Source organism: Amia ocellicauda, unplaced genomic scaffold, assembly GCF_036373705.1.
Source record: "Amia ocellicauda isolate fAmiCal2 unplaced genomic scaffold, fAmiCal2.hap1 HAP1_SCAFFOLD_26, whole genome shotgun sequence".
NCBI classification, from domain to species: Eukaryota; Metazoa; Chordata; class Actinopteri; order Amiiformes; family Amiidae; genus Amia; species Amia ocellicauda.
In genome coordinates, this window is record NW_027102823.1 from 1,316,097 (window position 1) to 1,334,968 (window position 18,872).

General features: G+C 46.3%; 8 non-coding genes and 39 pseudogenes across 8 annotated transcripts; all 47 read right to left on the bottom strand.

The window, feature by feature from the left end:
• Positions 1–130: 130 nt before the first annotated feature.
• Positions 131–249, bottom strand: LOC136727010 (5S ribosomal RNA). Its single transcript, XR_010808378.1, has one exon. It is a non-coding gene; the product is annotated as a 5S ribosomal RNA (ribosomal RNA).
• A 209-nt stretch (positions 250–458) lies between these two features.
• On the bottom strand, positions 459–577 carry LOC136726628 (uncharacterized; annotated as a pseudogene).
• Positions 578–792: 215 nt separating this feature from the next.
• LOC136727396 (uncharacterized) lies at positions 793–911 on the bottom strand (annotated as a pseudogene).
• Positions 912–1,127: 216 nt separating this feature from the next.
• Positions 1,128–1,246, bottom strand: LOC136726627 (uncharacterized; annotated as a pseudogene).
• A 214-nt stretch (positions 1,247–1,460) lies between these two features.
• Positions 1,461–1,579, bottom strand: LOC136726561 (5S ribosomal RNA). The gene has a single exon (XR_010808213.1). It is a non-coding gene; the product is annotated as a 5S ribosomal RNA (ribosomal RNA).
• A 211-nt stretch (positions 1,580–1,790) lies between these two features.
• LOC136727107 (uncharacterized) lies at positions 1,791–1,909 on the bottom strand (annotated as a pseudogene).
• A 215-nt stretch (positions 1,910–2,124) lies between these two features.
• LOC136726768 (uncharacterized) lies at positions 2,125–2,243 on the bottom strand (annotated as a pseudogene).
• Positions 2,244–2,459: 216 nt separating this feature from the next.
• On the bottom strand, positions 2,460–2,578 carry LOC136727154 (uncharacterized; annotated as a pseudogene).
• Positions 2,579–2,795: 217 nt separating this feature from the next.
• LOC136726732 (uncharacterized) lies at positions 2,796–2,914 on the bottom strand (annotated as a pseudogene).
• A 216-nt stretch (positions 2,915–3,130) lies between these two features.
• LOC136726601 (uncharacterized) lies at positions 3,131–3,249 on the bottom strand (annotated as a pseudogene).
• A 215-nt stretch (positions 3,250–3,464) lies between these two features.
• On the bottom strand, positions 3,465–3,583 carry LOC136727242 (uncharacterized; annotated as a pseudogene).
• Positions 3,584–3,798: 215 nt separating this feature from the next.
• LOC136726527 (uncharacterized) lies at positions 3,799–3,917 on the bottom strand (annotated as a pseudogene).
• Positions 3,918–4,133: 216 nt separating this feature from the next.
• LOC136727140 (uncharacterized) lies at positions 4,134–4,252 on the bottom strand (annotated as a pseudogene).
• Positions 4,253–4,463: 211 nt separating this feature from the next.
• Positions 4,464–4,582, bottom strand: LOC136726981 (5S ribosomal RNA). Its single transcript, XR_010808352.1, has one exon. It is a non-coding gene; the product is annotated as a 5S ribosomal RNA (ribosomal RNA).
• A 210-nt stretch (positions 4,583–4,792) lies between these two features.
• On the bottom strand, positions 4,793–4,911 carry LOC136726931 (5S ribosomal RNA). The gene has a single exon (XR_010808306.1). It is a non-coding gene; the product is annotated as a 5S ribosomal RNA (ribosomal RNA).
• Positions 4,912–5,127: 216 nt separating this feature from the next.
• LOC136727149 (uncharacterized) lies at positions 5,128–5,246 on the bottom strand (annotated as a pseudogene).
• Positions 5,247–6,772: 1,526 nt separating this feature from the next.
• LOC136727369 (uncharacterized) lies at positions 6,773–6,891 on the bottom strand (annotated as a pseudogene).
• Positions 6,892–7,106: 215 nt separating this feature from the next.
• Positions 7,107–7,225, bottom strand: LOC136726995 (5S ribosomal RNA). The gene has a single exon (XR_010808365.1). It is a non-coding gene; the product is annotated as a 5S ribosomal RNA (ribosomal RNA).
• Positions 7,226–7,779: 554 nt separating this feature from the next.
• Positions 7,780–7,898, bottom strand: LOC136727116 (uncharacterized; annotated as a pseudogene).
• Positions 7,899–8,113: 215 nt separating this feature from the next.
• Positions 8,114–8,232, bottom strand: LOC136726463 (5S ribosomal RNA). Its single transcript, XR_010808204.1, has one exon. It is a non-coding gene; the product is annotated as a 5S ribosomal RNA (ribosomal RNA).
• Positions 8,233–8,453: 221 nt separating this feature from the next.
• Positions 8,454–8,572, bottom strand: LOC136727267 (uncharacterized; annotated as a pseudogene).
• Positions 8,573–8,791: 219 nt separating this feature from the next.
• On the bottom strand, positions 8,792–8,910 carry LOC136727074 (uncharacterized; annotated as a pseudogene).
• Positions 8,911–9,794: 884 nt separating this feature from the next.
• On the bottom strand, positions 9,795–9,913 carry LOC136726814 (uncharacterized; annotated as a pseudogene).
• Positions 9,914–10,124: 211 nt separating this feature from the next.
• Positions 10,125–10,243, bottom strand: LOC136727035 (uncharacterized; annotated as a pseudogene).
• Positions 10,244–10,460: 217 nt separating this feature from the next.
• Positions 10,461–10,579, bottom strand: LOC136726640 (uncharacterized; annotated as a pseudogene).
• A 215-nt stretch (positions 10,580–10,794) lies between these two features.
• Positions 10,795–10,913, bottom strand: LOC136726618 (uncharacterized; annotated as a pseudogene).
• Positions 10,914–11,133: 220 nt separating this feature from the next.
• Positions 11,134–11,252, bottom strand: LOC136727032 (uncharacterized; annotated as a pseudogene).
• A 209-nt stretch (positions 11,253–11,461) lies between these two features.
• On the bottom strand, positions 11,462–11,580 carry LOC136727326 (uncharacterized; annotated as a pseudogene).
• Positions 11,581–11,795: 215 nt separating this feature from the next.
• On the bottom strand, positions 11,796–11,914 carry LOC136726480 (uncharacterized; annotated as a pseudogene).
• Positions 11,915–12,129: 215 nt separating this feature from the next.
• Positions 12,130–12,247, bottom strand: LOC136726625 (uncharacterized; annotated as a pseudogene).
• A 215-nt stretch (positions 12,248–12,462) lies between these two features.
• On the bottom strand, positions 12,463–12,581 carry LOC136727282 (uncharacterized; annotated as a pseudogene).
• Positions 12,582–13,343: 762 nt separating this feature from the next.
• On the bottom strand, positions 13,344–13,462 carry LOC136726799 (uncharacterized; annotated as a pseudogene).
• A 216-nt stretch (positions 13,463–13,678) lies between these two features.
• On the bottom strand, positions 13,679–13,797 carry LOC136727259 (uncharacterized; annotated as a pseudogene).
• A 224-nt stretch (positions 13,798–14,021) lies between these two features.
• Positions 14,022–14,140, bottom strand: LOC136727253 (uncharacterized; annotated as a pseudogene).
• Positions 14,141–14,356: 216 nt separating this feature from the next.
• LOC136726812 (uncharacterized) lies at positions 14,357–14,475 on the bottom strand (annotated as a pseudogene).
• Positions 14,476–14,688: 213 nt separating this feature from the next.
• On the bottom strand, positions 14,689–14,807 carry LOC136727386 (uncharacterized; annotated as a pseudogene).
• A 215-nt stretch (positions 14,808–15,022) lies between these two features.
• On the bottom strand, positions 15,023–15,141 carry LOC136727019 (5S ribosomal RNA). The gene has a single exon (XR_010808386.1). It is a non-coding gene; the product is annotated as a 5S ribosomal RNA (ribosomal RNA).
• Positions 15,142–15,357: 216 nt separating this feature from the next.
• LOC136726766 (uncharacterized) lies at positions 15,358–15,476 on the bottom strand (annotated as a pseudogene).
• Positions 15,477–15,696: 220 nt separating this feature from the next.
• On the bottom strand, positions 15,697–15,815 carry LOC136727387 (uncharacterized; annotated as a pseudogene).
• Positions 15,816–16,030: 215 nt separating this feature from the next.
• LOC136726591 (uncharacterized) lies at positions 16,031–16,149 on the bottom strand (annotated as a pseudogene).
• Positions 16,150–16,694: 545 nt separating this feature from the next.
• Positions 16,695–16,812, bottom strand: LOC136726681 (uncharacterized; annotated as a pseudogene).
• A 215-nt stretch (positions 16,813–17,027) lies between these two features.
• LOC136726674 (uncharacterized) lies at positions 17,028–17,146 on the bottom strand (annotated as a pseudogene).
• A 216-nt stretch (positions 17,147–17,362) lies between these two features.
• On the bottom strand, positions 17,363–17,481 carry LOC136726796 (uncharacterized; annotated as a pseudogene).
• A 216-nt stretch (positions 17,482–17,697) lies between these two features.
• On the bottom strand, positions 17,698–17,816 carry LOC136726633 (uncharacterized; annotated as a pseudogene).
• A 219-nt stretch (positions 17,817–18,035) lies between these two features.
• LOC136727270 (uncharacterized) lies at positions 18,036–18,155 on the bottom strand (annotated as a pseudogene).
• Positions 18,156–18,371: 216 nt separating this feature from the next.
• Positions 18,372–18,490, bottom strand: LOC136726518 (5S ribosomal RNA). Its single transcript, XR_010808209.1, has one exon. It is a non-coding gene; the product is annotated as a 5S ribosomal RNA (ribosomal RNA).
• A 221-nt stretch (positions 18,491–18,711) lies between these two features.
• On the bottom strand, positions 18,712–18,830 carry LOC136726612 (uncharacterized; annotated as a pseudogene).
• Between the last annotated feature and the right edge of the window lie 42 nt (positions 18,831–18,872).

Here is an 18,872-nt window from a genome sequence, read left to right on the forward strand (position 1 = left end):
GAGGGAAAAATATCACTGCAGCAAAGGGTGTTGAAAGAAGCCGGGTATGTGTACAATACTTCAATTATATATCCTCCAGACAGAAAGAGAGTATTAAGAGCTACGAGGAAGTTACCCAGGAGACATAAAAACCTTGCAGCACCTGGTATTTCCAGGAGGTCACCCATCCAAGTACTGACCAGGCCCTGCCCCGTTTAGCTTCCAAGATCTGACGAGATCGGGCGCGTTCAGGACGGTGTAGCCGCAAGCCAAGAGGCCTGGCTGCATGATGTCTCTTAAAGGCTGAAGGGTATTGACGGAACTTCCAACAAAAAAAAAAAGAAAAATGAAGGGAAAAATACCAGTGCAGCAAAGGGTGTTGAAAAAAGCCGGGTATGTGTACAATATTTCAATTATATCTCCTCCAGACAGAAAGAGAGTATTAAGAGCTACGATGATGTTACACAGGAGACGTGAAAAGCTTGCAGCACCTTCTAATTCCAGGAGGTCTCCCATCCAAGTACTGACCAGGCCCTGTCCCTTTTAGCTTCCAAAATCTGATGAGATCGGGCGCGTTCAGGACGGTATGGCTGCAAACCGAGAAGCCTGGCTGCATGATGTCTCTAAAAGGCTGGCGGGTATTGACGGACCTTCCAGCAAAAAAAAAAGAAAAAAGAAAAATGGAGGGAAAAATATCTGTGCAGCAAAGGGTGTTGAAAGTAGCCGGGTACGTGTACAATTTTTCAATTATATCTCCTCCAGACAGAAAGACAGTATTAAGAGCTACAATGAAGTTACCCATGAGATGTAAAAAGCTTGCAGCACGTGGTATTTCCTGGAGGTCACCCATCCAAGTACTGACCAGGCCCTGACCCGTTTAGTTTCCGAGATCTGACGAGATCGGGGGCGTTCAGGACGGTGTGGCTGCAAGTCGGAAGGACTCGCTGCATGATGTCTCTTAATGGCTGGCGGGTATTTACGTAACTTCCAGCAAAAAACAAAAGAAAAAAGAAAAATGGAGGGAAAAATATCAGTGCAGCAAAGGGTGTTGAAAGTAGCCGGGTACTTGTACAATTCTTCAATTATATCTCCCCCAGACAGAAAGAGAGTATTAAGAGTTACGATGAACATACCCAGGAGACGTAAGAAGCTTGCAGCACCTGGTATTTCCAGGAGGTCTCACATTCAAGTAATGACCAGGCCCTGACCCGTTTAGTTTCCGAGATCTGACGAGATCGGGGGCGTTCAGGACGGTGTGGCTGCAAGTCGAAAGGCCTGGCTGCATGATGTCTCTTAATGGCAGGCGGGTATTGACGGAACTTCCTGCAAAAAAAAAAAATAAAGAAAAATGGAGGGAAACATAACAGTGCAGCAAAGGGTATTGAAAGTAGCCGGGTACGTGTAAAATTCTTCAATTATATCTCCTCCAAACTGAAAGAGAGTATTAAGAGCTACGAGGAAGTTTCCCAGGAGACGTGAAAAGCTTGCAGCACCTGGTATTTCCAGGAGGTCACCTATCCAAGTACTGACCAGGCCCTGCCCCGTTTAGCTTCCGAGATCTGACGAGATCGGGCGCGTTCAGGATGGTGTGGCCGCAAGCGAAGAGGCCTGGCTGCATGATGTCTCTTAAAGACTGGTGGGTATTGACGGAACTTCCAACAAAAAAAAAAAAAGAAAAATGATGGGAAAAATACCAGTGCAGCAAAGGGTGTTGAAAGAAGCCGGGTATGTGTACAATACTTCAATTATATCTCCTCCAGACAGAAAGAGATTATTAAGAGCTACGATGAAGTTACCCAGGAGACGTAAAAAGCTTGCAGCACCAGGTATTTCCAGGAGGTCTCCCATCCAAGTACTGACCAGGCCCTGCCCCATTTAGCTTCCGAGATCTGACGAGATCAGGCCCGTTCAGGACGGTGTGGCCGCAAGCAAAGATTCCTGGCTGCATGATGTCTCTTAAAGGGTGGAGGGTATTGACGGAACTTCCAGCAAAAAAAGAAAAAAAAAAAACAATGGAGGTAAAGATATCAGTGCAGCAAAGGTTGTTGAAAGTAGCCGGGTACGTGTACAATTCTTCAATTATATCTCCTCCAGACAGAAAGAGACTATTAAGAGCTTCGATTACGTTACCCAGGAGACGTAAAAAGCTTGCAGCACCAGGTATTTCCAGGAGGTCTCACATTCAAGTACTGACCAGGCCCTGCCCCGTTAAGTCTCCGAGATCTGACGATATCGGGTGCGATCAGGATGGTGTGGCCGCAAGCCAAGCGGCCTGGCTGCATGATGTCTCTTAAAGGCTGGAGGGTATTGACGGAACATCCAGCAAATAAAAATAGAAAAAAGAAAAATGGAGGGAAAAATATCAGTGCAGCAAACGGTGTTGAAAGTAGCCGGGTACGTGTACAATACTTCAGTTATATCTCCTCCAGACAGAAAGAGAGTATTAAGAGCTACGAGGAAGTTACCCAGGAGACGTAAAAAGCTTGCAGCACCTGGTATTTCCAGGAAGTCATCAATCCAAGTACTGACCAGGCCCTGCCCCGTTTAGCTTCTGAGATCTGACGAGATCGGGCGCGTTCAGGACGGTGTGGCTGCAAGCCAAGAGGCCTGGCTGCATGATGTCTCTTAAAGGCTGGAGGGTATTGACGGTACTTCCAGCAAAATAAAAAAGAAAAAAGAAAAATGGAGGGAAAAATATCAGTGCAGCAAAAGGTTGTTGAAAGTAGCCGGGTACTTGTACAATTCTTCAATTATATCTCCTCCAGACAGAAAGAGAGTATTAAGAGCTACGAGGAAGTTACCCAGGAGACATAAAAACCTTGCTGCACCTGATATTTCCAGGAGGTCACCCATCCAAGTACTGACCAGGCCCTGCACCGTTTAGTTTCCGAGATCTGACGATATCGGGCGTGTTCAGGACGGTGTGGCCGCAAGCCAAGAGGCCTGCCTGCATGATGTCTCTTAAAGGCTGGCGGGTATTGACGGAACTTCCAGCAAAAAAAAAAAAAAAAAAAGAAAAACGGAGGGAAAAATATCAGTGCAGCAAAGGGTGTTGAAAGTAGCCGGGTACGTGTACAATACTTCAATTATATCTCCTCCAGACAGAAAGAGGGTATTAAGAGCTACGATGAAGTTACCCAGGAGACGAAAAAGCTTCCAGCACCTGGTATTTCCAGGAGATCACTCATCCAAGTAGTGACCAGGCCCTGCCCCGTTTAGCTTCCGAGATCTGACGAGGTTGGGCGCGTTCAGGACGGTGTGGCCGCAAGCCGAGAGTCCTGGCTGCATGATGTCTCTTAAAGGCTGGAGGGTATTGATGGAACTTCCAGCAAAAAACAAAAGAAAAAAGAAAAATGGAGGGATAAATATCAGTGCAGCAGAGGGTGTTGAAAGTAGCCAGGTACGTGTACAATTCTTCAATAATATCTCCTCCAGACTGAAAGAGAGTATTAAGAGCTACGATGAAGTGACCCAGGAGACGAAAAAGCTTGCAGCACCTGGTATTTCCAAGAGCTCACCCATCCAAGTACTGACCAGGCCCTGCTCCGTTTGGCTTCCGAGATCCCACGAGATCGGGCGCGTTCAGGACGGTATGGCCGCAAGCCAAGAGGCCTGGTGCATGATGTCTCTTAAAGGCTGGAGGGTATTGACGGAACTTCCAGCAAAATAAAAAAGAAAAAAGAAAAATGGAGGGAAAAATATCAGTGCAGCAAAGGTTGTTGAAAGTAGGCGGGTACGTGTACAATACTTCTATTATATCTCTTCCAGACAGAAAGAGAGTATTAAGAGCTATGAGAAAGTTACCCAGGAGATATAATAACCTTGCAGCACCTGATATTTCCAGGAGGTCACCCATCCAAGTACTGACCAGGCCCTGCTCTGTTTAGCTTCCAAGATCTGACGAGATAAGGAGCGTTCAGGACGGTGCGGCCGCAAGCCAAGAGGCCTGGCTGCATGATGTCTCTTAAAGGCTGGCGGGTATTGACGGAACTTCCAGCAAAAAACAAAAGAAAAAAGAAAAATGGAGGGAAAAATATCAGTGCAGCAAACGGTGTTGAAAGTAGCCGGGTACGTGTACAATACTTCAATTATATCTCCTCCAGACAGAAAGAGAGTATTAAGAACTACAATGAAGTTACCCAGGAGACGTAAAAAGCTTGCAGCACCTGGTAATTCCAGGAGGTCACCCATCCAAGTGTTGACCAGGCCCTGCCCCGTTTAGTTTCCGAGATCTGATGAGATCGGGCACGTTCAGGACGGTGTGGCCGCAAACCAAGAGGCCTGCCTGCATAATGTCTCTTAAAGGCTGGCGGGTATTGACGGAACTTCCAACAAAAAAAAAAAAAGAAAAATGAAGGGAAAAATACCAGTGCAGCAAAGGGTGTTGAAAGTTGCCGGGTACGTGTAAAATTCTTCAATTATATCTCCTCCAGACAGAAAGAGAGTATTAAGAGCTACGATGAAGTTTCCCAGGAGACGTAAAAAGCTTGCTGCACCTGGTATTTCCAGGAGGTCACCTATCCAAGTACTGACCAGGCCCTGCCCCGTTTAGCTTCCGAGATCTGACGAGATCGGGCGCGTTCAGGACGGTGTGGCCGCAAGCCAATAAGATTGGCTGCATGATGTCTCTTAATGGCTGGCGGGTATTGACGGAACTTCCAACATAAAAAAAAAAGAAATATGATGGGAAAAATACCAGTGCAGTAAAGGGTGTTGAAAGAAGCCATGTATGTGTACAATACTTCAATTATATCTCCTCCAGACAGAAAGAGAGTATTAAGAGCTACGATGAAGTTACCCTGGAGATGTAAAAAGCTTGCAGCACCTGGTATTTCCAGGAGGTCACCCATCCAAGTACTGACCAGGCCCTGCCCCGTTTAGCTGCCGAGATCTGACGAGATTGGGCGCGTTCAGGGCGGTGTGGCCGCAAACCAAGAGGCCTGCCTGCATGATGTCTCTTAAAGGCTGGCGGGTATTGACGGAACTTCCAGTATAAAAAAAAAAAAAAAAAGAAAAACGGAGGGAACAATTTCAGTGCAGCAAAGGGTGTTGAAAGTAGCCGGGTACGTGTTCAATACTTCAATTATATCTCCTCCAGACAGAAAGAGAGTATTAAGAGCTACGATGAAGTTACCCAGGAGACGAAAGAGCTTGCAGCACCTGGTATTTCCAGGAGATCACCCATCCAAGTAGTAACCAGGCCCTGCCCCATTCAGCTTCCGAGATCTGACGAGATCGGGCGCGTTCAGGACGGTGTGGCCGCAAGCCGAGAGTCCTGCCTGCATGATGTCTCTTAAAGGCTGAAGGGTATTGACGGAACTTCCAGCAAAAAACAAAAGAAAAAAGAAAGAAAAATGGAGGGATAAATATCAGTGCAGCAAACGGTGTTGAAAGTAGCCGGGTACGTGTACAATACTTCATTTATATCTCCTCCAGACAGAAAGAGAGTATTAAGAGCTACGAGGAAGTTACCCAGGAGACGAAAAAGCTTGCAGCACCTGGTATTTCCAGGAGGTCTTCCATCCAAGTACTGAACAGGGCCTGCCCCGTTCGGCTTCCGAAATCTGATGAGATCGGGCGCGTTCAGGACAATGTGTCGGCATGCCAAGAGGCCTGGCTGCATGATGTCTCTTAAAGGCTGGCGGGTATTGACGGAATTTCTAGCAAAAAAAAATAAATTAAAAAAAATAGAAAAATGAAGGGAAAAATATTAGTTCTGGAAAGGGTGTTGAAAGTAGCCGGGTACGTGTACAATACTTCAATTATATCTTCTCCAGACAGAAAGAGAGTATTAAGAGCTACGATGAAGTTACCCAGGAGACGTAAAAAGCTTGCAGTACCTGGTTTTTCCAGGAGGTCACCAATCTAAATTCTGACCAGGCTCTGCCACTTTTTGCTTCCAAGATCTGACAAGATCGGGCGTGTTCAGGACGGTGTGGCCGCAAGCCAAAAAGCCTGGCTGCATGATGTCTCTTAAAGGCTGGCGGGTATTGACGGAAATTCCAACAAAAAAAAAAAAAGAAAAATGAAGGGAAAAATACCAGTGCAGCAAAGGGTGTTGAAAGAAGCCGGGTATGTGTACAATTCTTCAATTATATCTCCTGCAGACAGAAAGAGAGTATTAAGAGCTACGAGTAAGTTACTCAGGAGACGAAAAAGCTTGCAGCACCTGGTATTTCCAGGAGGTCACCCATCCAAGTACTGACCAGGCCCTGCTCCGTTTAGCTTCTGAGATTTGGTGCATTCAGGACGTTGTGGCTGCAAGCCAAGAGGCCTGGCTGCATGATGTTAATTAAAGGCTGGAGGGTATTGACTGAACTGCCTGCAAAAAAAAAAAAGAAAAATGGAGGAAAAAATACCAGTGCAGCAAAGGGTGTTGAAAGTAGCCGGGTACGTGTACAATTCTTCAATTATATCTCCTCCAGACAGAAAGAGAGTATTTAGAGCTACGATAAAGTTACCCAGGAGACGAAAAAGCTTGCAGCACCTGGTATTTCCTGGAGGTCACCCATCCAAGTACTGACAAGGCCCTGCTCCGTTTAGCTTCTGAGATTTGGTGCATTCAGGACGTTGTGGCTGCAAGCCAAGAGGCCTGGCTGCATGATGTTAATTAAAGGCTGGAGGGTATTGACTGAACTGCCTGCAAAAAAAAAAAAGAAAAATGGAGGAAAAAATACCAGTGCAGCAAAGGGTGTTGAAAGTAGCCGGGTACGTGTACAATTCTTCAATTATATCTCCTCCAGACAGAAAGAGAGTATTTAGAGCTACGATAAAGTTACCCAGGAGACGAAAAAGCTTGCAGCACCTGGTATTTCCTGGAGGTCACCCATCCAAGTACTGACAAGGCCCTGCCCCGTATAGCTTCCGAGATCTGACGAGATCGGGTACATTCACGACGGTGTGGCCGCAAGCCGAGAAACCTCTCTGCATGATGTCTCTTAAAGGCTGGAGGGTATTGACGGAACTTCCAGCAAAAAAAAAAAGAAAAAAGAAAAATGGAGGGAAAAATATCAGTGCAGCAAAGGGTGTTGAAAGTAGCCGGGTACGAATATATTTCTCCAATTATATCTCCTCCAGACAGAAGGAGAGTATTAGGACCTACGATGAAGTTACCCAGGAGACGAAAAAGCTTGCAGCACCTGGTATTTCCTGGAGGTCACCCATCCAAGTAATGACCAGGCCCTGTCCCGTTTAGCTTCCGAGATCTGACGAGATCGGGTACGTTCAGGACGGTGAGGCCGCAAGCCAAGAGGCCTGTCTGCATCATGTCTCTTAAAGGTTGGAGGGTATTGACGGAACTTCCAGCAAAAAATTAAAGAAAAAAGAAAAATAGAGGGAAAAATATCAGTGCAGCAAAGGGTGTTGAAAGTAGCCGGTTACGTGTACAATACTTCAATTATATCTCCTCCAGACAGAAAGAGAGTATTAAGAGCTACGATAAGGTTACCCAGGAGACGAAAAACGCTTGCAGCACCTGGTATTACCAGGAGGTCACCCGTCCAAGTACTAACCAGGCCCTGCCCCATTTAGCTTCCGAGATCTGGCGAGAGTTGGCGCGTTCAGGACGGTGTGGCCGGAAACCAAGAGGCCTGGCTGCTTGATGTCTCTTAAAGGCTGGCGGGTATTGACGGAACTTCCAGCAAAGAAAAAAAAAAAAAAAAAAGAAAAACGGAGGGAAAAATTTCAGTGCAGCAAAAGGTGTTGAAAGTAGCCGGGTACGTGTTCAATAGTTCAATTATATCTCCTCCAGACAGAAAGAGAGTATTAAGAGCTACGATGAAGTTACCCAGGAGACGAAAAAGCTTGCAGCACCTGGTATTTCCAGGAGATCACCCATCCAAGTAGTAACCAGGCCCTGCACCGTTTAGCTTCCGAGATCTGACGAGATCAGGCGCGTTCAGGATGGTGTGGCCGCAAGCTGAGAGCCCTGGCTGCATGATGTCTCTTAAAGGCTGGAGGGTATTGACGGAACTTCCAGCTAAAAACAAAAGAAAAAAGAGAAATGGAGGGAAAAATATCAGTGCAGCAAAGGGTGTTAAAAGTAGCCAGGTATGTGTACAATTCTTCAATAAAATCTCCTCCAGACAGAAGGAGAGTACTAAGAGCTACGAGGAAGTTGCCCAGGAGACGAAAAAGCTTGCAGCACCTGGTATTTCCAGGAGGTCAACCATCCAAGTACTGACCAGGCCCTGCCCCGTTTAGCTTCCGAGATCTGACGAGATCGGGCGCGTTCAGGACGGTGTGGCCGCAAGCCGAAAGGCCTGGCTGCATGATGTCTCTTAAAGGCTGGCGGGTATTGACGGAACTTCCAGCAAAAATAAAAAAAAATAAAAAAAGGAAAATGGAGGGAAAAATATCAGTGCAGCAAACGGTGTTGAAAGTAGCCGGGTACGTGTACAATATTTCAATTATATCTCCTCCAGACAGAAAGAGAGTATTAAGAGCTACGAGGAAGTTACCCAGGAGACATAAAAACCTTGCAGCACCTGATATTTCCAGGAGGTCACCCATCCAAGTACTGACCAGGCCCTGCACCGTTTCGCTTCCGAGATCTGACGAGATCGGGCACGTTCAGGACGGTGTGGCCGCAAACCAAGAGGCCTGCCTGCTTGATGTCTCTTAAAGGCTGGCGGGTATTGACGGAACTTCCAGCAAAAAAAAAAAAAAAAAAAAAAGAAAAACGGAGGGAAAAATTTCAGTGTAGCAAAAGGTGTTGAAAGTAGCCGGGTACGTGTTCAATACTTCAATTATATCTCCTCCAGACAGAAAGAGAGTATTAAGAGCTACGATGAAGTTACCCAGGAGACGAAAAAGCTTGCAGCACCTGGTATTTCCAGGAAATCACCCATCCAAGTAGTAACCAGGCCCTGCCCCGTTTAGCTTCCGAGATCTGACGAGATCAGGCGCGTTCAGGATGGTGTGGCCGCAAGCCGATAGTCCTGCCTGCATGATGTCTCTTAAAGGCTGAAGGGTATTGACGGAACTTCCAGCAAAAAACAAAAGAAAAAAGAAAGAAAAATGGAGGGATAAATATCAGTGCAGCAATGGTTGTTGAAGATAGCCGGGTACGTGTACAATACTTCAATTATATCTCCTCCAGACAGAAAGAGAGTATTAAGAGCTACGAGGAAGTTACCCAGGAGACGAAAAAGCTTGCAGCACCTGGTATTTCCAGGAGGTCTTCCATCCAAGTACTGAACAGGCCCTGCCCCGTTCGGCTTCCGAGATCTGATGAGATCGGGCGCGTTCAGGACAATGTGTCGGGATGCCAAGAGACCTGGCTGCATGATGTCTTTTAAAGGCTGGCGGGTATTGACGGAATTTCTAGCAAAAAAAAATAAAATAAAAAAAATAGAAAAATGAAGGGAAAAATATTAGTTCTGGAAAGGGTGTTGAAAGTAGCCGGGTACGTGTACAATACTTCAATTATATCTTCTCCAGACAGAAAGAGAGTACTAAGAGCTACGATGAAGTTACCCAGGAGACGAAAAAGCTTGCAGCACCTGGTATTTCCAGGAGGTCACCCGTCCAAGTACTGACCAGGCCCTGCTCCGTTTAGCTTCCGAGATTTGGCGCGTTCAGGACGTTGTGGCCGCAAGCCAAGAGGCCTGGCTGCATGATGTTAATTAAAGGCTGGAGGGTATTGACGGAACTTCCAGCAAAAGAAAAAATAAAAAAGAAAAATGGAGGGAAAAATATCAGTGCAGCAAAGGGTGTTGAAAGTAGCCGGGTACGTGAACAATACTTCAATTATATATCCTCCAGACAGAAAGAGAGTATTAAGAGCTACGATGAAGTTACCCAGGAGACGAAAAAGCTTGCAGCACCTGGTATTTCCAGGAGATCACCCATCCATGTAGTGACCAGGCCTTACTCCGTTTAGCTTCCGAGATCTGACGAGATCGGGCGCGTTCAGGACGGTGTGGCGGAAAGCCGAGTGTACTGGCTGCATGATGTCTCTTAAAGGCTGGCGGGTATTGACGGAACTTCCAGCAAAAAAAAAAAAAAGAAAAATGAAGGGAAAAATATCAGTGCAGCAAAGGGTGTTGAAAGTAGCCGGGTACGTGCACAATACTTCAATTATATCTCCTCCAGACAGAAAGAGAGTATTAAGAGCAACGATGAAGTTACCCAGGAGACGAAAAAGCTTGCAGCACCTGGTATTTCTAGGAGGTCACCCATCCAAGTAGTGACCAGGCCCTGCCCTTTTTAGCTTCCGAGATCTGACGAGATCGGGTGCGTTCAGGACGGTGTGGCCACAAGCCGAGAGGCCTGCCTGCATGATGTCTCTTAAAGGCTGGCAGGTTTTGACGGAACTTCCAGCAAAAAAAAAAAAAAAAAAAAGAAAAACGGAGGGAAAAATATCAGTGCAGCAAAGGGTGTTGAAAGTAGCCGGGTACGTGCACAATACTTCAATTATATCTGCTCCAGACAGAAAGAGAGTATTAAGAGCTACGATGAAGTTACCCAGGAGACAAAAAAGCTTGCAGCACCTGGTATTTCCAGGAGATCACACATGCAAGTACTGACAAGGCCCTGCCGCGTTTAGCTTCCGAGATCTGATGAGATGGGGCGCGTTCAGGACGGTGTGGCCGCAAGCCAAGAGGCCTGGCTGTATGATGTCTCTAAAAGGCTGGAGGGTATTGACGGAACTTCCAGCAAAAAACAAAAGAAAATAGAAAAATAGAGGGAAAAATTCCAGTGCAGCAAAGGGTGTTGAAAGTAGCCGGGTACGTGTACAATTCTTCAATTATATCTTCTCAGACAGAAAGATAGTATTAAGAGCTACGATGAAGTTCCCCAGGAGACGTAAAAAGCTGGCAGCACCTGGTATTTCCAGGAGGTCACCCATCCAAGTACTGACCAGGCCCTGCCCCATTTAGCTTTCGAGATCTGATGAGATCGGGCACGTTCAGGACGGTGTGGCGGAAAACCAAGAGGCCTGGCTGCATGATGTCTCTTAAAGGCTGGCGGGTATTGACGGAATTTCCAGCAAAAAAAGAAAGAAAAAAAAATAGAAAAATGCAGGGAAAAATATCAGTGCAGCAAAGGGTGTTGAAAGTAGCCGGGTACGTGTACAATTCTTCAATTTTATCTCCTCCAGACAGAAAGAGAGAAATAAGAGCTACGATGAAGTTACCGAGGAGACAAAAAAGCTTGCAGCACCTGGTATTTCCAGGAGGTCACCCAACCAAGTACTGACCAGGCCCTGCCCCGTTTAGCTTTCGAGATCTGATGAGATCGGGCGCGTTCAGGACGGTGTGGCCGAAAGCCAAAAGGCCTGGCTGCATGATGTTAATTAAAGGCTGGAGGGTATTGACTGAACTGCCTGCAAAAAAAAAAAAGAAAAATGGAGGAAAAAATACCAGTGCAGCAAAGGGTGTTGAAAGTAGCCGGGTACGTGTACAATTCTTCAATTATATCTCCTCCAGACAGAAAGAGAGTATTTAGAGCTACGATAAAGTTACCCAGGAGACGAAAAAGCTTGCAGCACCTGGTATTTCCTTGAGGTCACCCATCCAAGTACTGACAAGGCCCTGCCCTGTATAGCTTCCGAGATCTGACGAGATCGGGTACATTCACGACGGTGTGGCCGCAAGCCGAGAAACCTGTCTGCATGATGTCTCTTAAAGGCTGGAGGGTATTGACGGAACTTCCAGCAAAATAAAAAAGAAATAAGAAAAATGGAGGGAAAAATATCACTGCTGCAAAGTGTGTTGAAAGTAGCCGGGTACGTGTACAATACTTCAATTATATCTCCTCCAGACAGAAAGAGAGTATTAAGAGCTATGATGAAGTTACCCAGGAGACGAAAAAGCTTGCAGCACCTGGTATTTCCAGGAGATCACCCATCCAAGTAGTGACCAGGCCTTGCCCCGTTCAGCTTCCGAGATCTGACGAGATCGAGCGCGTTCAGGACGGTGTGGCCGCAAGCCAAGAGGTCTGGCTGCATGATGTCTCTTAAAGGCTGGAGGGTATTGACGGAACTTCCAGCAAAATAAAAAAGAAAAAAGAAAAATGGAGGGAAAAATATCAGTGCAGCAAAGGTTGTTGAAAGTAGCCGGGTACGTGTACAATTCTTCAATTATATCTCCTCCGGACAGAAAGAGAGTATTAAGAGCTTCGATGAAGTTACCCAGGAGACGATAAAGCTTGCAGCACCAGGTATTTCCAGGAGGTCTCACATTCAAGTACTGACCAGGTCCTGCCCCGATAGCTTCCGAGATCTGACGAGATCGGGCGCGTTCAAGACGGTGTGGCCGCAAGCCGAGAGGCCTTGCTGCATGATGTCTCTTAAAGGCTGGTGGGTATTGACGGAACTTCCAGAAAGAATAAAAAGAAAAAAGAAAAATGGAGGGAAAAATACCAGTGCAGGAAAGAGTGTTGAAAGAAGCCGGGTATGTGTACAATACTTCAATTATATCTCCTCCAGACAGAAAGAGAGTATTAAGAGCTACGATAAACTTACCCAGAAGACGTAAAAGCTTGCAGCACCAGGTATTTCCAGGAGGTCTCCCATCCAACCACTGACCAGGCCCTGGCCCGTCTAGCTTCCGAGATCTGATGAGATCGGACGCGTTCAGGACGGTATGGCCGCAAGACAAGAGGGCTGGCTGCATGATATCTCTAAAAGGCTGGCGGGTATTGACGGAACTTCCAACAAAACAAAAAAAAACAAAAATTAAGGGAAAAATACCAGTGCAGCAAAGGGTGTTGAATGAAGCCGGGTATGTGTACAATACTTCAATTATATCTCCTCCAGACAGAAAGAGAGATCGGGCGCGTTCAGGACGGTGTGGCCGCAAGCCAAGAGGCCTGGCTGCATGCTGTCTCTTAAAGGCTGGAGGGTATTGACGGAACTTCCAGCAAAAAAAAAAAAGAAAAAAGAAAAATGATGGGAAAAATATCAGTGCAGCAAAGGGTGTTGAAAGTAGCCGGGTAAGTGTACAATTCTTCAATTATATCTCCTCCAGACAGAAAGAGAGTATTAAGAGCTACGATGAAGTTACCCAAGAGACGAAAAAGCCTGCAGCACCAGGTAATTCTAGGAGGTCTCCCATCCAAGTACAGACTAGACCCTGCCCCGTTTAGTTTCCGAGATCTGACGAGATCGGACGCTTTCATGACAGTGTGTCCGCAAACCGAGAGGCCTGGCTGCATGATGTCTCTTAAAGGCTGGCGGGTATTGACGGAACTTCCAGCAAAAAAAAAAAAAAATATATATATAAAAATGGAGGGAAAAATATCAGTGCAGCAAAGGGTGTTGAATGTAGCCGGGTACGTGTACAATACTTCAATTATATCTTCTCCAGACAGAAAGAGAGTATTAAGAGCTACGATAAAGTTACCCAGGAGACGAAAAAAGCTTGCAGCACCTGGTATTTCCAGGAGGTCACACATGCAAGTACTGACAAGACCCTGCCGCGTTTCGCTTCCGAGATCTGATGAGATGGGGCGCATTCAGGACGGTGTGGCCGCAAGCCACGAGGCCTGGCTGTATGATGTCTCTTAAAGGCTGGAGGGTATTGACGGAACTTCCAGCAAAAAACAAAAGAAAAGAGAAGAATGGAGGGAAAAATATCAGTGCAGCAATGGGTGTTGAAAGTAGCCGGGTACGTGTACAATTCTTCAATTATATCTCCTCCAGACAGAAAGAGAGTATTAAGAGCTACGATGAAGTTACCCAAGTGACGTTAAAAGCTTGCAGCACCTGGTATTTCCAGGAGGTCAACCATCCAAGTACTGACCAGGCCCTGCCCCGTTTAAATTCCGAGATCTCACGAGATTGGGCGCGTTCAGGACGGTGTGGCCGCAAGCCAAGAGGCCTGGCAGCATGATGTCTCTTAAAGGCTGGCGGGTATTGACGGAACTTCCAGCAAATAAAAAAAAAAAAATTAAAAAAAGAAAAACGGAGGGAAAAATATCAGTGCTGCAAAGGGTGTTGAAAGTAGCCGGGTACGTGTACAATACTTCAATTATATCTCCACCAGACAGAAAGAGAGTATTAAAAGCTACGATGAAGTTACCCAGGAGACGTAAAAACCTTACAGCACCTGATATTTCCACGAGATCTCCCATCCAAGTACTGACTAGGCCCTGCCCCGTTTAGCTTCCGAGATCTGACGAGATCGGGCGCGTTCAGGGCGGTGTGGCCGCAAGCCAAGAGGCCTGGCTGCATGATGTCTCTTAAAGGCTGGCGGGTATTGACGGAACTTCCAGCTAAAAACAAAAGAAAAAAGAAAAGTGAAGGGAAAAATATCAGTGCAGCAAAGGGTGTTGAAAGTAGCTGGGTACTTGTACAATTCTTCAATTATATCTCCTCTAGACAGAAAGAGAGTATTAAGAGCTACGATGAAGATTCCCAGGAGACGTAAGAAGCTTGCAGCACCTGGTATTTCCAGGAGGTCTTCCACCCAAGTACTGAACAGGCCCTGCCCCGTTCAGCTTCCGAAATCTGATGAGATCGGGCACGTTCAGGACAATGTGTCCGCATGCCAAGAGGCCTGGCTGCATGATGTCTCTTAAAGGCTGGCGGGTATTGATGGAACTTCCAGCAAAAAAAAAAAAAATAGAAAAATGAAGGGAAAAATATTAGTTTAGGAAAGGGTGTTGAAAGTAGCCGGGTACGTGTACAATACTTCAATTATATCTTCTCCAGGCAGAAAGAGCGTATTAAGAGCTACGATGAAGTTACCCAAGAGACGAAAAAGCTTGCAGCACCTGGTATTTCCAGGAGGTCACCCATCCAAGTACTGACCAGGCCCTGCTCCGTTTAGTATCCGAGATCTGACGAGATCAGGCGCGTTCAGGACGGTGTGGCAGCAAGCCAAGAGGCCTGGCTGCATGATGTCTCTTAAAGGCTGGAGGGTATTGACGGAACTTCCAGCAAAATAAAAATGAAAAAAGAAAATTGGAGGGAAAAATATCAGTGCAGCAAAGGTTGTTTAAAGTAGCCGGGTACGTGTACAATTCTTCAATTATATCTCCTCCAGACAGAAAGAGACTATTAAGAGCTTCGATGACGTTACCCAGGAGACGATAAAGCTTGCAGCACCAGGTATTTCCACGAGATCTCCCATCCAAGTACTGACTAGGCCCTGCCCCATTTAGCTTCCGAGATCTGACGAGATCGGGCGCGTTCAGGGCGGTGTGGCCGCAAGCCAAGAGGCCTGGCTGCATGATGTCTCTTAAAGGCTGGCGGGTATTGACGGAACTTCCAGCTAAAAACAAAAGAAAAAAGAAAAGTGAAGGGAAAAATATCAGTGCAGCAAAGGGTGTTGAAAGTAGCTGGGTACTTGTACAATTCTTCAATTATATCTCCTCTAGACAGAAAGAGAGTATTAAGAGCTACGATGAAGATTCCCAGGAGACGTAAGAAGCTTGCAGCACCTGGTATTTCCAGGAGGTCTTCCACCCAAGTACTGAACAGGCCCTGCCCCGTTCAGCTTCCGAAATCTGATGAGATCGGGCGCGTTCAGGACAATGTGTCCGCATGCCAAGAGGCCTGGCTGCATGATGTCTCTTAAAGGCTGGCGGGTATTGATGGAACTTCCAGCAAAAAAAAAAAAAAAAAAAAATAGAAAAATGAAGGGAAAAATATTAGTTTAGGAAAGGGTGTTGAAAGTAGCCGGGTACGTGTACAATACTTCAATTATATCTTCTCCAGGCAGAAAGAGCGTATTAAGAGCTACGATGAAGTTACCCAAGAGACGAAAAAGCTTGCAGCACCTGGTATTTCCAGGAGGTCACCCATCCAAGTACTGACCAGGCCCTGCTCCGTTTAGTATCCGAGATCTGACGAGATCAGGCGCGTTCAGGACGGTGTGGCAGCAAGCCAAGAGGCCTGGCTGCATGATGTCTCTTAAAGGCTGGAGGGTATTGACGGAACTTCCAGCAAAATAAAAATGAAAAAAGAAAATTGGAGGGAAAAATATCAGTGCAGCAAAGGTTGTTTAAAGTAGCCGGGTACGTGTACAATTCTTCAATTATATCTCCTCCAGACAGAAAGAGACTATTAAGAGCTTTGATGACGTTACCCAGGAGACGATAAAGCTTGCAGCGCCAGGTATTTCCAGGAGGTCTCACATTCAAGTACTGACCAGGTCCTGCTCCGTTTAGCTTCCGAGATCTGACGAGATCGGGCGCGTTCAGGACGGTGTGGATGCAAGTCGAAAGGCCTGGCTGCATGATGTCTCTTAAAGGCTGGCGGATATTGACGGAACTTCCAGAAAAAATAAAAAAGAAAAAGAATAATGGAGGGAAACATATCAGTGCAGCAAAGGGTGTTGAAAGTTGCCGGGTACGTGTACATTTCTTCAATTGTATCTCCTCCAGACAGAAAGAGAGTAGTAAGAGCTATGATGAAGTTACCCAGGAGACGTAAAAAGCTTGCAGTACCTGGTTTTTCCAGGAGGTCACCAATCTAAATTCTGACCAGGCTCTGCCACGTTTTGCTTCCAAGATCTGACAAGATCGGGCGTGTTCAGGACGGTGTGGCCGCAAGCCAAAAAGCCTGGCTGCATGATGTCTCTTAAAGGCTGGCGGGTATTGACGGAAATTCCAACAAAAAAAAAAAAAGAAAAATGAAGGGAAAAATACCAGTGCAGCAAAGGGTGTTGAAAGAAGCCGGGTATGTGTACAATACTTCAATAATATCTCCTCCAGACAGAAAGAGAGTGTTAAGAGCAACGATGAAGTTACCCAGGAGATGAAAAAGCTTGCAGCACCTGGTATTTCAGGAGATCACCCACCCAAGTAGCGACCAGGTCCTGCCCCGTTTAGTTTCCGAGATCTGACGAGATCGGGCGCGTTCAGGACGGTGTGGCCGCAAGCCGAGAGGCCTGCCTGCATGATGTCTCTTAAAGGCTGGCGGGTATTGACGGAACTTCCAGCAAAAAACAAAAGAAAAAAGAAAAATGGAGGGAAAAATATCAGTGCAGCAAAGGGTGTTGAAAGTTGCCAGGTACGTTTACAATTCTTCAATAATATCTCCTCCAGACTGAAAGAGAGTACTAAGAGCTACGATGAAGTTACCCAGGAGACGAAAAAGCTTGCAGCTCCTGGTATATCCAGGAGGCCACCCATTCAAGTACTAACCAGGCCCTGCCACGTTTTGCTTCCGAGATCTGACGAGACCGGGAACGTTCAGGACAGTGTGGCCGCAAGCCAAGAGGCCTGGCTGCATGATGTCTCTTAAAGGCTGGAGGGTATTGATGGAACTTCCAGCAAAAAAAGAAAGAAAAAAGAAAAATGGAAGGACAAATATAAGTGCAGGAAAGGGTGTTGAATGTAGCCGGGTACGTGTACAATTCTTCAATTATATCTCCTCCAGACTGAATGAGAGTATTAAGAGCTACGATTAAGTTACCCAGGAGACGTAAAAAGCTTGCAGCACCTGGTATTTCCAGGAGGTCTCCCATAAAAGCACTGACCAGGCCCTGCCCCGTTTAAATTCTGAGATCTGACGAGATCGAGGGCGTTCAGGACGGTGCAGCTGCAAGTCCAAAGGCCTGGCTGCATGATGTCTCTTAGTGGCTGGCGGGTATTGACGGAACTTCCTGCAAAAAAAAAAAAAAAAAAGAAAAATTGAGGGAAACATATCAGTGCAGCAAATGGTGTTGAAAGTTTCCGGGTACGTGTATATTTCTTCAATTGTATCTCCTCCAGACAGAAAGAGAGTAGTAAGAGCTACGAAGAAGTTACCCAGGAGACGTAAAAAGCTGGCAGCACCTGGTATTTTCAGGAGGTCACCCATCCAAGTACTGACCAGGCCCTGCCCCATTTCGCTTTCGAGATCTGACGAGATCGGGCGCGTTCAGGACGGTGTGGCGGAAAGCCAAGAGGCCTGGCTGCATGATGTCTCTTAAAGGCTGGTGGGTATTGACGGAACTTCCAAAAAAATAAAAAAATAAAAAATAGAAAAATGGAGGGAAAAATATCAGTGCAGGAAAGAGTGTTGAAAGTAGCCGGGTACGTGTACAATACTTCAATTATATCTCCTCCAGACAGAAAGAGAGTATTAAGAGCTATGATGAAGTAACCCAAGTGACGAAAAAGGCTCGCAGCACCTGGTATTTCCAGGAGGTCACCCATCCAAGTACTGACTAGGCCCTGCCCCGTTTAGCTTCACGAGATCTGACGAGATCGGGCACGTTCAGGAGGGTGTGGCCGCAAGCCAAGAGGCCTGGCAGCATGATGTCTCTTAAAGGCTGGAGGGTATTGATGGAACTTCCAGCAAAAAAAAAAAGAAATAAGAAAAATGGAGGGAAAAATATCACTGCAGCAAAGTGTGTTGAAAGTAGCCGGGTACGTGTACAATTCATCAATTATATCTTCTCCAGACAGAAAGAGAGTATTAAGAGCTACGATGAAGTTTCCCAGGAGACGTAAAAAGCTTGCAGCACCTGGTATTTCCAGGAGGTCACCTATCCAAGTACTGACCAGGCCCTGCCCCGTTTAGCTTCCGAGATCTGACGAGATCGGGCGCGTTCAGGGCGGTGTGGCCGCAAGCCAAGAGGCCTGGCTGCATGATGTCTCTTAAAGGCTGGAGGGTATTGACGGAACTTCCAGCAAAAAAAAAAAAAAAAAAAAAAAAGAAAAACGGAGGGAATAATATCAATGCAGCATAGGGTGTTGAAAGTAGCCGGGTACGTGTACAATACTTCAATTATATCTCCTCCAGACAGAGAGAGAGTATTAAGAGCTATGATGAAGTTACCCAGGAGACGAAAAAGCTTGCAGCACCTGGTATTTCCAGGAGATCACCCATCCAAGTAGTGACCAGGCCTTACCCCGTTCAGCTTCCGAGATCTGATGAGATCGGGCGCGTTCAGGACAATGTGTCCGCATGCCGAGAGGCCTGGCTGCATGATGTCTTTTAAAGGCTGGCGGGT